This window comes from Talpa europaea, assembly GCF_964194135.1.
Source record: "Talpa europaea genome assembly, chromosome: 6".
In the NCBI taxonomy this organism is placed as follows: Eukaryota; Metazoa; Chordata; class Mammalia; order Eulipotyphla; family Talpidae; genus Talpa; species Talpa europaea.
Genome location: NC_140072.1, coordinates 103,375,359 through 103,387,587, shown reverse-complemented (window position 1 = coordinate 103,387,587; position 12,229 = coordinate 103,375,359).

The window sequence follows — 12,229 nt, the reverse complement described above, 5'->3', positions numbered from 1 at the left end:
TCTTAAAAACTGGCTCTTCAGGGCCTCCCCGGTGGCGCAGCGGTTAAGCGCTGGGTTGCGAAGCTGCTCGCAGCCTCTGCAGCGCCGGTTCAATCCCCGGCCACCGGGTGAGGGTCCCACATGGCGCGCAGACCTCTCCTGTCACGCCCACTGCTCCCCTCAGCAGTGTACCATGGTCCGTCTGCCTGTTCTGCTCCCCGCTCTGGCTCTGGTGAATTCTCTCACCCTCCCGCGCTTCTGACTGTACAGTGCTTGTATAAATAAATAAATAAATCTTTAAAAAAAAAAAACTGGCTCTTCAGCACAGGTAGTTTGAGAAGGCTAGATTTAGATGATGTTTCTTCTCTAGTGACTTGTCTCGTACAGACATGGATGTCAAATTGTTTTCCCACTTGGGACAAACAAATTTAATTTTAGTACAATTTGCTGTAGGTTAGGGTTATGGTATGTGGATAGCATCCAGTTAATGGCCTGAAAACAGATGTCATCCATGCTCAGCTTCATTAAAAGCATGCAGCAGCAAACTGGGTTAAACAGACATGTTAGAAATAAGCAGAACAATGTATGAACAAAGGACATGCAGTACTGAGACTAAAACAATATGTATTTGATATATATGTATTTAGATCAAATGTATCTAATGTATTTACATCTAGTGTATCTAAATATATTTGATGTAATTGCACTTGACTGTCTTAAAGATTATCTCTCACCAGAGTAAAAATAACTTAAAATATCAATAATTGAGACTGTTTGAATTACCACTCAAATAATTATTAATACAAATTCATAAGAAGAGATAATCTGTTGCCTGAAGATACATATTTATTTAGATTTCTTATTTGTGTTGCTCACAAAATTTCAAGTTTATTTTTATGCTATTTTTCATATCCAGTGGAGACTTAATGTAAAAACATCCGAGAGTTAATTGCTCATTATGATGAACTGATTGAAGATACTGAGGAGACTTCATTGACCTTACTCTTCTCTTCTCCAACATGGGGATAAAACAAACTGGCAGCACAGCAACAATGCCTAAATTTCTAGGCAAATTGGGCTGTGCCATGATGATATGACCAAAACATCAATAAAGCCAACCTTATATCTTAGGTTACCTAGCAAGCCCTAGAATTTAAAGATACAAAATTAAGAGACTAGATGGAGCTTTACAATTAATGATAATAATCACTTATTTATTGCCACTGACCAATTTCCAATGCATCATGTCATTTAATACTCTAGACAACATTTTGATGTGTGATTTCACCAGTTTAAAAATGAGGAATTCAGAGAGGTTAAAGAATTTCTTGTTACATAGATAGTAATGACCCAGTTAATATCATGGCCATATTTAGAAAACAAACGTAAGGTTAAAATGTAAGATTAGGGCCTTCCTGGTGGTGCAAAGGGTTAAGACGCAACCTGTAAGCTCGCCGCAGCCACTGCAGCACGTGTTCGATAGACCTCTCCTGACTCACCCCCTGCTCCCTCAGCAGTGAATTTCAGTCTGCCTGTTCGGTTCCCCACTTTGCCTCTGGTGAATCCTCTCGCCCCCCACACCTCTGGCCTGTACCCCAGTTCTTGTATGCATAAATAAATAAATCTTTAACAACAAAAAATATTTAAGATTAGAAATAGATTAACTTTTATTGAAACAATCTAAGTTCCAACAAGAGATGAGTGGATAAAGTTGTGGTATGGGTACACAATGGAATACTATTCAGTTAGTAATATTCCATTTGCTATAACATAGAGGGAAAAGAATTATGCTAAGTGAAATAAGTCAGGGGAAAGAAATATACCAGATGATTTTACTAATATATAGAATATAAACACAAAGCAAAAATGAAAAAAAAAACAACTAGACAAAATCGAGCCAAAATAAACTCTAGAAATCTGACTGCTTCACTGAAGTACCAGAAGGTAGAGGGATGTAAGGAGTAAAGCAGGGAGGAGATCAATGAACCATGCTGGAGACTTATAAGTGGCTTTTTGGGTGTGGTGTGATGACAGTTTTGTAGGTGCGTGAACCCATACCCTTAAAACATAGAGTGTTATATAAGTCATTACCTCAAAAAACATAAGTTATTAAAAAAGAAAAAGATTAGCCTTAAAAATTCCATTTGATATTGTAAAAAGTAGAATTCGTTTTTCTTAAATGTTGAGATATCACAGAAGATATGGAAAACTAGAGGAAAAAATAATGGGCAATGAGGGTTAAAGCAGACATTGGAAGCATATTTTTTTAAAAAGATTTTTATTTATTTATTTATACAAGCACTGGGTACAGTTAGAAGCGTCAGGAGGGTGAGAGAATTCACCAGAGCCAGAGCGGGGAGCAGAGCAGGCAGAAGGACCGAAGGACACTGCTGAGGGGGGCGGCGGGCGGCAGGAGAGGTCTGCGCGCCATGTGGGACCCTCCCCCGGTGGCCGGGGAGCAGCCGGGGATCAAACCTGGGCTGCAGAGGCTGCGGGCAGCTTCTCAACCCAACCGCTCGCTCAACCGCTGCGCCACCGGGGAGACCCTGGAAGCATATTTTAAACTCAGAAATACCATAGGTACAGACCAGAATTTCCTTTCCTAAGTATTTACCTGTGTATTTAATCATAGTCTAACCTGTCGAAACTTCACCTCAGTACTTCCTGGTCAACCTGAGCCCTTGGACTCACTTTGGCTTTTGATCTGGTATCAGTATCAGGGATGTGCTCTAGGAAATCTCTCTCTCATAAAACGTTTCAGGGAAGAAAACAGCTTCCAGTTCTTCTTTTGCGCACGCGCGCGCGCGCACACACACACACACACACACACACACACATCCTGAATTCAATTTCATTACACACAGATCATACATGAAAGAAATTTTATGCCCTTAGTCCTCATGTCCATCCTGCTATTTAGACTTCCTCCAGATCATACAAGTTCCCATTTGTTGAAACAAACCAAAATTTTCACATTAATATCCCATAAATTCATCTCTCTTTCAATAATAATCTCTAGGAAATTTTTGTTCTTCCTCTGTGCTTGAAACACAGTTTGAGGGCCTCCGCAAAGATCCCTTGGCCTCTCAAATAAAAAGCTAAAAGGCAAAAGGAGTAAAGACATAAATGCCTCTGCACTATGCATATTGCCTGGAGCCTGTTCTGTCTGTAAGACAACCTCCAGTTTTCTGCTTAGACATGGAGTGATGACTTTCTCATTTTGGTTTTCAGTAAAGGGAAGAATGCCAGAGCTGCTCCATGACAGAGACACTCTTTGGCGTGCATTAATCATACCGAGATTGGAAACTCAGAAAAATTCCTCATCTCCGTGTCACAATTTACTACTAAGATTTCTCTTTCTAATCACACCAGGACACCAATGACCTTGAACTTTCTCTTACTTTACTCCCAAACCAATAAAGGGAATCCAATAGATAAGAATAGCAAGGTTATTTAAAAAATCTTATTTCGGGGCCTCCCTGGTGGCTGACGGGGTTAAGCACAGCACTATGAAGCTATCGGCAGCCTCTGCAGCACAAGTTCAATCCCCGGCCAGGCAGGGAGCAAACCACATGGTGCAGCCGACTTCTCCTGCCTTGCCTGCTGCTCCCCTCAGCAGTGTATTTCAGTTTGTCTGCCTGTTCTGTTCCCCACTCTGTCTTTGGTGAATCCTCTCACCCCCTGCACCTCTGGCCTGTACCCCAGTTCTTGTGTGCATAAATAAATAAATCTTTTTAAAAAATATTATTTCATACTACTGAGAAGACAAGGATGTTTTAATTCTAGGATTACAGTTAGTTGTGTCACTGTACCCATGAAAATCAGGCTAAAAACTAATTGAAGCCTGAGACAGCACATCAAACACGAAGGACTTAAAACTATAGCTCTTGGGTTGTACTTCATATAAAAGAAGAAAGGCATTATTTTTTTTCATTTAATGGTTTTTTAAACCTAGGAATATATCTCATTAAAGACAATTAAATATGAAATCAATAGTTATCATAAGAAGCTTGTTTTCCACTGAAATAAACTGTTTTTCCTTGTAAAAGCGTGCTTGGGAAAACAATAAAATTAAAACTATATTTAGTATTCTTTGCATTGCTTATTTTCCTGTAGAAAGCCTATCAGTTAAAATGATGAATTTTAACCTTTTCCATTTTCCCAGAGAACATTTTAATTTATATTCTCCAAGCTTTTTGAAACTGGCTCCCCATACTGATGAAGAAATTATTGTTTTTATAATATTTACTAAGGTCCAGTTACTGAACCTTCCTCAAGGACATTTCACTTGCTTTTAATGTGTAAATCTCTGAGAATCATTTTAGGGAAAAAAACAGGCAAAATATTAATATATGCAGCTAATTGTATGGCTTAATGAATTCAAATTAAGTCATAATATATTATATTAAATGCAATGCATGTGATGAATAGAAAATAAAAAGGTCATAACATCTAAGAATAGTAGGATCATGAACCAGAATACTAATAGACTAAAAATATCCATACAAAATATTCTTTCACTCTGAGTCCCAGGTTTTTTTCCTTTCACACTGGCTGTTCTTAAAACTGCTCAAAAAAGTCAGCAATATGATTTTTTTTCTGTGACTTTAAGAAAGGATTATGTTATACATTAAAATGCACTATTTTCAGAAATAATTTAATCATAACTTATGAGCATTAATTATCTAAAAATGTGCTCAATAAGCTATCATATAAGAAGAACAACTTCTTGACTCCTTGTAATGACAGACATTGAAACACATTGCTCCAAAGATGATGACTCATCAAATGGGAAGAATCACTATGAGGATGGTTGCCCCAGAACAGTGTATGTGGAAAAAAGTGAATGTAGAATCTTGGTAGCCAGAGTTGTTCCACATGAACCTGTTTTGTCTATTTTAACTCAAGGAGGTTGTCAATGAGGGGTAGGAGAGAAACATTACCTTCAAAATCTTTGCCCCAAGATCTTTCTGTTTTATGGTTTCATCATTTTTAATGTGTATTGTAGTGATATTGAAACATACTTCACACTCTAATTTTTTTTTCTTCAGAATCATTTCAGTAACCTTGTAATATAATAACAGATGAATTGGTATTTATATCTCTATAAAAATCAGGTGATAAAAAGTTTAAATTCTGAATGAGCTTTTAAAATTTTTAACTGTTCCGATTGACCGTCTATAATGATGCTTCTTCAAAGGTTCCTTTGCTGATTTCTTCTCCTTTCACAGCAGTGTATCCAAAGCTGCAGTCAAAATTGGGTTTTCCATGTGCAAGCTGTGTGATCATAGCTTAGCCTCACTGTGGTCTGAAATCTTCCTCTGTGAAATGTTAACAGTACTGTAAATAGCAATCCTCACCACCCAATTGATAAAGAAGGAAGGATAAAGAAGGAAGCCAACTCTCACATAGATGATGTTGTTTAGCTGAAACCAAATAACTGGTGCAAAATGATAACTTTGTGGTCAAAAATTGGTAGGTGACAAAGTCAGAATTTGAAAACAGAATTTTTTTCTCTTTGTTATTGGTGAGATGTTTGTTAATTTATAATGAGTTTAAATTCTTCAGTGGCGCTGTTTTCCTGATTGTAGTACATTAACTGAGCAAGGAATTTGTGACATTTAATTCTTATTTAGGTCTTATTTTATTCTTATTCCAACATATTTGTCTCCAATCTTAAAAAGCAAGATACTCTGGTTAAAACCATTCTGGTCTTCAGGAAGTGAGTAGTGAGAAAATGCAATGACTAAAGCACATAAATCTTTCTTCTCCCTTCATTCACCATGTTTTGCCATTGTCTTTCCTGAACATGACTGCATGCAAGATGTAAGCTGGGACCACTTGCAACTCCTTAGATGTGACCAAAGTTTTGGGTCCTGCAGAAGAAATGAAAGTTCAAGATTGAAAACCTTGATGATTCCTGACTTATGATTAAATTTGTCACTATACTATCAGGAATAGAAATAAAGGTTGAGTTCTAATTTTCCTTCCTTAATTACAGACAAGAGCCTCTTCCAGGCAGTGGTGATAGAATGTTAGAGTCATCCCCATCATTCCATTCTTCCCAGAAGATGCTCATAGAAGTTTGTAGAAAGCAGTTGGGAGTTCGTTGCTACTCCTCCATCTATATGTTTTACTGTTTATTTCTTGGAGAATTTGTGAAAACCTTGATAAATAGCTGCACTACATTACTGCTGAGCATAGAAGCCTTGCCAGAATGTTCATCTTCATTCAATTACTTAAGAAATATGGCCCCAGCATTTAGGGCCAGCATCATAAGAGGGTTTTCTAAACAAAAATCCTAGTGTATTGTAGTCACTATTGAGAAAGAATTATATACCTGCTACATCTTCCCCAACTTTTGCTTCTGAGATGGAATTTTTCTGTTCTAGATGTAATAATAATAAAATAGTGAAATCAAGCAGTGATCAAAATAATGTTGTGCTTACATGCATTTCTGACTCTGAACTTGTTGCCATTCTTTAAACATGCCTCTATTTTCCTAAACATTTTCCTTTTTTTTCCTACAATGTCTTTAAAACCTCACAGCTGTTGAAATCATATTAATCATTTATATTAATATCCCATAAGTTCATGCCTTAATCCTTTCATGTCTTCATAAAAAGCCCACATCTATGCAAATCCTCTCTTGATTCCTTACAATTGGATATGATTCTGCTTTTCTTGAATAGTCACAGAATTTATAATTCTTATGAAATATTTTATTTTGTTCTGCACTATCATTTCTGTTTAAATATACCACACAACTCTTTCTAAAAATTATAAAGACCTAGAGATCAGATGCTTTTCCCATCTCTGTGTCTTTAAGTGTCTAGCACTTCTCCTACCTCTTTCTGTGAGTGCCTGTAATAGTGTTACAGTGCTAACAGTGTAATAGTGCTAACTCTCCTCTGACAGAATATTTAGTAAAATGTCTGAAGACTCAAGAACATGGATCTTCAGTTAACTGAGAATACAATAGGTACAAAAGAAGAGCTATGCAATTACTGTCTCTTAACTGTTCAGCTAATGCAGATATCAGGACATATTATAGCTGAATTAACAGCAGGAAATATTCAATAGCTGTTGTGTACAACATTTGAGTCTACAAATTAAGAAGGAAAAAACACACATGTTTATCATGTTAAACTGTAAGAAGTACATGGCATGAAATAACTATAAATATATTGAGGATACATACATACATATACACATACACACACATATATATATACATATACACTATAAAATCTTTATGATATGTGACCCAAAATACATATACAGTCATCATTAAAAGCTATCTTCTGGGCCTCCCTCGTGGGTTAAGCACAGCACTATGAAGCTATCCGCAGCTTCTGCAGCATGAGTTTGATCTCCAGCTGGCCAGAGAGCAACCCACATGGCGCAGCAGACCTCTCCTGCCTCACCTGCTGCTCCCCTCAGCAGTGTACTTCAGGTTTTCTGCCTGTTCTGTTCCCCACTCTGTCTCTGGTGAAGCCTCTCACCCCCCCCCACCTTTGGCCTGTACCTCAGTTCTTGTGTGCATAAATAAATAAATAAATCTTTAAAAAAATTAAAAGAAAAAAAAAGCTATCTTCTCTAAAGTCAGGACTCACATAATCCCTTTTGCAAAAGGGTTCTCCTAGTATACTATTTTATTGTCCGAAAACTTTTGCTTAATTTTAAGGAATTTAAGTTTCTTAAAATATAGCATAGTAATCAGCATAATTTGTATAACAAATAACAATGATGATACTACAGCTCTTTTAATGAAATAATTCATTATTTAAGCTGTCTAAGCATTATGCATGACAGTTACCCTATAAACAGAGGAGTTAATTCAATGCACATGGAAGAACAATTCAAATATTAAGCAATCAATCAATCATCCTCTTATCCTAGTTAATGAATAAGACTATCACTTCAGTTGTTTCTTCTCTACTGAAAGGATGGAGATAATCAAATGGGTATTTTATAGAAAACAAGGAAGGTTAACATTACACTCCATGTTCATTTATGTTTATCATAATTTAGAATTACCTAGAAATAATATTAAATAGAGTAAGGAAGATTCCAACTTGTAAAAATTATTTTAGCTTTTATCAATCTTTGGTAATAATTATTCAAACTGTTAACATAATTAAACCATTTAGTTTAGGTTATTTTTACATATTTTATTAATATGGCAGGTAACTTACTCATTTTTAAAAATATTTCATGTATCAGAGAAATTATGTTATATATCAGAGAAATTGTGTTGTGATTTACACCATGAAAGAAAATAATCTTGTTTACCATCTGACTGTGGACTTACACTTTGGAAAGACCTTGGATTATATATGAGAGAGATTCATGTGTGTAAAGGTAGTACAAAATAGAGTAGATAAACCAAGATCCCGCTTTTTAAGTAATTGGGATAAAAAATTATTAAGTAAGGATATATAAGTTTTAGCTGATAAAAATAGGATAAAGCAGAATATGTTTCATTAAAAAGAATAATATAAATAACAATCTCATGATACATTAATCTAGCAGTTAATTTTTAAAGAGGAGGAAATCTCTACAATTAAAATTTTAAAGTCCTCATAAACATCTCGAGTCGAAGGAAGAAAACAATTCAAAATTTAAATAAAAGTTCTTTTAGAAATGTTCAAAGTTGTATAAAATAAAATCTATAGAATATAGTTAAAACAGTATGCAGAAGAAAATGCATAGCTCTTATAATAATAAACTGGAAGATGGGATACACTTTGTAAAGCTAGAGAAAGAACAAGACAATTAGAAAAAAAGCAGAATGAATAAAACTATATTATCATAAGAAATTAACAAGTTAGAAAACAAGAAGATATAACTAATAGATAAATAACCAAGCAGATGTATTAAAGTAATTAACTTAAAAGACAGACCAATAGCTAACATAATCATGAATAAAGAAAGGAAAGACCAATACACAAAATAAAAAATGACAAGGAAAATATCTTTTGAAAGTACAAACATTTATATATATTACTCCCATTAAGTTTATTAAGGTAAAGTTGGTTTACAACATTGCATTTGTTTTAGGAGTTATAGATTCAAACTTCTACAAATATGTGTTTTCACAACATTCCCACTAACCAAGCCCCAATATACTCCACTGGGTCACCACCCACCCTGCCACCCTCGACTTCTAGAATCCAAAAGCCTTTACTTAACTCTTGCAAATATAATATGTCAGTCGAGAATACCTATGAAGAAGAACAAGATTTGTTTCAACCAAGGAAGATCTTTGAGATTTTGATTTAAAAAAAGGTGGTATACAATTGTGACCCAGGTCTTCCAAAACATTCAAGAAACCCATATCCATAAGGTATTGGTCCTTTTGCTAATTGTTGGTGGACTGTAATTAGAGTGTTTTGTCATGGATAGGAGGCTTTTACAAATTAAGCAACAATCATTCAGGCCTTATCCTATTCAAAAGTGTTTACAATGAGGAATTGTTGGATGTTCTTTCCAATAAAAGAATATCTTAGTGTGTCTGTTCCTGCCAGCAAGAATGGTTTAAATGAAATGTTCAATAAAGAATATGTGTATAAATTAGTCTTTTCCTGATCCCTTATTTAGGTTTTTTAAATTCCTGCTCTGAGGAATTTTCATTTTTCAAAAATGAAAAATGATGTAAGAATTATATAAAATAAAATATTAAAAAATTTAAAACAGTAAAGAATATGTGTATATATAAGCAATATATAGAAACTCTATAATACAAAATTATGTGATTAAAATCAGAAACCACTGTCTGCAGTTCATTTCTAAATTCTTTCATTGAATGTCTATTTTATTGAAATGGCATTATGAAAAGGGCTGTAAGAAAATATTCAATATTTAAATATAATTAGCTATTTAACTAGTATTCCTTTGAAATCATTGATTTTCATGGAGTACAAAAAATTGGCAATGTATGATGGAGAAAAGAGGAATTTTACAAAAAAAATCAAAACTGAAAATAAAATGTATAACAATTTTTTAAAAAAGTACTATTTTTCTATTGAGTGGATACAATATGCATATAGGGGTGCTCCTCTCTGGATCTTTGGAGGAGCTCCCATGAGGCTGCATCGTTGTCATTACAAAAGATGCTTGTTTTCTCACAAACATTTCCTCCCATTTAATACCAGCTGTTCTTTGGTCTATTGCATCAAATTTTTGTCACCTATATTTCCCTTCACAATTTTACATTTCAAACATACACATATATTATGTACACAATGTATATTTATAACAATGAAAACTGAAATTCTGCAAGATATCATGAAAGCAATGGAAGTGACTTTGGAGAACTGCAAATGCAGGAATCAAGTGCCAAGTAATAAAAAATATTGTATTACTAAATTAATTACTGATGAAGAAAAATTTATCAAGGGCTTTGAGAAGAATTATTTGATATTTCAATCTGATATCCCAAATCTTATTTTGTCCTCTTCTCAAATAAAATTTTGGTCTTTGCTCTAAGTGAATTTACTTTGAATGCCTTTTTTTTTTCTGCCACTAATTAAACAATTGATTAGATAATGAGGTGTTATTATGTTATAAGATAACTGATAAAGGATTAGATAATGAGGAGTTTTTATAAGAGAGTTAAAGGTGCGACAACATGTTAAAAAATGTATAAAGCAGTTGATTGGAAATTTTCTTGAATATAGAAGAAATCAATTGGGTGTGGATTTAGGATAAAGCAGGAGAACTAGCACTTGCAAACACCAGATATAAAGTTTCTTTCCCAAGCATCCCCAGACAATCTCTAAGTTCAGGGTCAATAAATCCAAAGAGCAGAAGATGAGAAGAAGAAATTGCCTAGGTAATTTATTACATAACTTTAATTAAAACATCTGAGCCAGGCTGTTTCCCTCTTCCCATTGCTTTGACCTTCATACAAAGCACAGGCAGCAAGTGTTGTGCTCAGTTTTAAAACTAAGATCCACTCTTTAAATTAAGTGACAGATATGTCACAGAAATTTCCAAATGTGGAATGTGAGACCCAATAGAAAGAAATCATAGTTCCTTCTGCAGGGAAAAAATTTAAAAAAAAGTTCAATACCACCTTTCCCTACCAATAAAGCTTCCTGAAGAAGTGTGGTCAAGGAGTAAAGTATTCTTTGCTTTGGCAGTTGTGCTAGGATCAGGCATTCTACAGGAGCACATCCTGCCTCAAAGCCATCTCCCTACATGGAGTGCATCACCAATCTTCCTTACAAAGGAGTGATTTGTCATGCAACTAGCCCTACGGAGCGAAAAAAGAAGCTTATACCAACTCCTTATACTAAATGATATGTTTGTTTTTTAATACAAATGAAATGAAAAGTTAAGGATTGCAATCATAACACTAGTTTTTGGTATATTTCTATGGAGAGATTGGGTAGGCTAAAACATATACTCCATGTTACAGATCTAACTGCAACAAAATGAGGAGCAAAGAGAGCAGCAAAAAATCATGGAATTTTGATATGCCAAGAATCAGTAAACAAACTGATTAATAATACCTTAGAAACAAAAACAATTCCTTGATAAAATAGACAATACTTATTTAGGGATTATAACTGGCTAGATACTATTCTACAAAATCAATATATTTTTAACTCAGTAAATTCTCAGAAATAATCTATGAATTTGATACTCTTATCATCTCCATTTCATAAATGAGGAAACTAGACTAACTACCCAAGACTATAAAGCTAGCAATGAGCAGTCACACTTTGAATGAAGGTGTCACACTAGAAATTTGAATCTAGCTAGGTACTTATGTGCCAAAAGCAGGCACGTACTAATTGGCTCAATGATCTTAAAGGCAAAGTTAAGGTGATGCTCAGATATTTAGAGCCAAATTATAAAGAATTTAAAATATAATAAAAATAAATATGTAGAGTTTTTTTTAAAGTAATAAGAAGAGATCAATGAAGTCCATTGTTGATTAATCAGAGTAACAATACAAAATATATCCTGAGTGAAAAACTATATATGAATATTTATATTCAGTTTCACCTGAGTAAAACCAGTAGCAGGAAAATTTTGAAGACCCATTCTTAGATATATCCAGGTCAAATTTCAGAACTCTAAGGAAGTTAGAAAATTCTAAAATTATCCAGAGACAAAAACCAGATTACATAAAACACAACAAAAATAAGAAAGTCAGATTTTGCATCTTCAGTAGTTACGTCTGATGACAAAAATCTCTTCTGACATAAGACACTTTATAGCATTTATCAATATGTTT